Source organism: Cynara cardunculus (assembly GCF_001531365.2).
Source record: "Cynara cardunculus var. scolymus isolate 2C chromosome LG 10, CcrdV1, whole genome shotgun sequence".
Classification (NCBI taxonomy): Eukaryota; Viridiplantae; Streptophyta; class Magnoliopsida; order Asterales; family Asteraceae; genus Cynara; species Cynara cardunculus.
This window is the reverse complement of record NC_037537.1, coordinates 8,832,226-8,834,844: the sequence shown is the minus strand read 5'-3', so window position 1 is coordinate 8,834,844 and position 2,619 is coordinate 8,832,226.

Sequence of the window (2,619 nt, the reverse complement as noted above, 5' to 3'; positions counted from 1 at the left end):
ATTAGCTGAATTGTCAAATAGGGAGATAAAAGGGATTTTGGCCAAAGTAGTCAAGCCACATAGAAAGGATTGGGCCTCTAAGTTAGATGATGCTTTGTGGGCCTACCGGACTGCTTACAAAACCCCTATTGGTATGTCTCCCTATAAATTGGTCTTTGGAAAAGCTTGTCATGTACCTGTGGAATTAGAGCACAAGGCCTATTGGGCCATTAAGGAACTTAACATGAGGTTAGATGAGGCCGGAAGAAAAAGGACTTTGCAGCTTTGTGAACTGGAAGAACATAGGAATTTTTCCTATGAAAATGCTAAGCTTTACAAAGAAAATACCAAGAAATGGCATGATAAAAAGATTCTTCCAAAAGAGTTCATAGAAGGCCAAAAAGTCCTGTTGTTTAATTCAAGGTTAAAATTATTCCCGGGAAAGCTGAATTCTCGATGGACCGGACCTTTTGTTATTTCCAAGGTATACCCCTACGGTGTCATTGACCTGATAGATCCGGAGAGGGGTACCACTTTCAAAGTGAATGGACAAAGACTAAAACCTTTCTTTGAGTCCATGAGTATCGCACAACCTATAGAGGTTATCTTTCTAAAATAATAAGTCTTTGTAAATATTTAGTATTTATATATATAAGTATAAGTTGTTATTTTATTTTTTCATCTTTCATTTTAAATTTTTAGGTTAAGCTTTTATTTTATTCATTTTCTAGAATAATTATATGTCTATAGATTCTTATATTTTTAATTTTCTTTCATTTTAAAATTTCAGTTTATTTTTCTTAGAATATTTAGTTCTTTTATATTAGGCTTATACATAATTTAGGTTTTGTTTTAAATAATCTTTGGGCTGGAAATGAATTAAAAGAAAAAATCCCCAAATTTATGGTTATTATTAACCAGGCAGGCCAAAAGGAATTGAAGCCCATTTTGTTTTCTTATTAACAGGCCGAGAAGGAGGATGGCCCAAAGAGTAAAAACGCGTTGAGATCAAGTAACATAGCCCGCGAATATGAAGCCCAACTATGAAGCCCACATTTAGTATGGCCTCTCAATACTCCCGCGCAACCGTACCAAACCACGTCCGCTAACAGTCCCTTTGTCTTCATCCTCTCCAATCGGGCAAGACTTCCATCACTGTACCTTCTCAATCACACCAGGAACATAAGCCATACCTCATCAATTAACCATTCTCGAGAAGGAAAGGACTGCATTGAACTGGCATTGTTAAGGAAGGTACCATTTCTGACTAATATTCATCATAGTCGATAACTGTCAATGATCATATAAAGTTTTGAAATTTTCGAAGCCAAAATCTTGGAGACCAAGTTTAGAGGCTTTAAGAACTCCTAATCACTGTTCATACACCATTCGGGTTAGTCTCAAGCCACTGTTCACACCCGTAATTCTTCTTTGCTCCAAGAACCATTAACAGTCCCCTGTTCCATTAGTATGGCCATCATAAAAACTCGAGCAAGAAGAAGGGAAGGAGAATCTGATTCCATGCCCCCTGAAGTCAACAATGGTCAATCCAGTGAGAGTGAAGAAGAACCTATTGATGTCATTCCCTTGAGGCAGGTCCCTTTTGCTAAAACCAGGCCTCAACCATTCACTCAACCCCAATCTCAGGCTACTGTGATTGTGAAGTTTGAACCACAGCCTTTTCCACAATACCAATTTGGCCCAAGAATGACCAGAAGCAGAGCTAAGGGTCTGATCAATTTCAAGCCAGTGAAGCAAAAGAAAGGTACTGTGATTGATGTATCTGATGATAGTGATTCACCATCCAAGAGGCATGGTGTTCAGAGCACCTCAAGCAGACCAACACAAGAGGACTCAACCTCTTTAAATATGATGGCAGATGCAGGAACTCAGATAAACACTCAGAGCATACCTTCAAGCATAACAAAGAGGCTCCAAACAGGTTTAAAAGTTTCTAGACCTTTAACTATGGGTTTGTTGTCTAGTTTTCCTGTTTATCCTCAATCCAGTGTGGGCTTTATGTTAAGAAAGACTGTAGATGAAGCCATAGCAGCCTCTAATGAAGTTTTGGGGCTAAGGACAACAACATGTGCCCCTGCTATAGCCATGATCCGAACTCAACCTTCTATGGCTACCCAAACACCTAAAAAGGGAAATTCATCCCTTAAGCACTCTGTTAGTGCTGCTTTGGCAGCCATGGACAGGATGATTAGGAGGGAGCTAGAGTGTAATCCAGCCCTTGCCCAACCACCTGTTACCACCACCCATGCACCTACTTTCTTTAGAAACATGCCCATTGAGTTCAATTTCATGAACTCACCACACTTCACCACTATTCCTGTTTCATCATCCACTGTAGAACCTACACTATTTAACCATGCATCCACATCCCAAATAGTTCCTAAAACAGCCCCTGTTGAAACAGTTCCTAAAACAGCCCTGTTGAAACAGTTCCTAAACCAACCCCTGTTGAAGCAGTTCCTAAACCAACCCATGTGGAAACAGCCACTACTAGCCCTCTATCCTCACCAAATCAGCCCACAACCACACCTTCCACACCCACTGAACCTGTTATCCCTTTGCCACAAACTGTATCCATCCAAGAACTAGACTTTGTCTTAGGCCTATCACCCACAAATC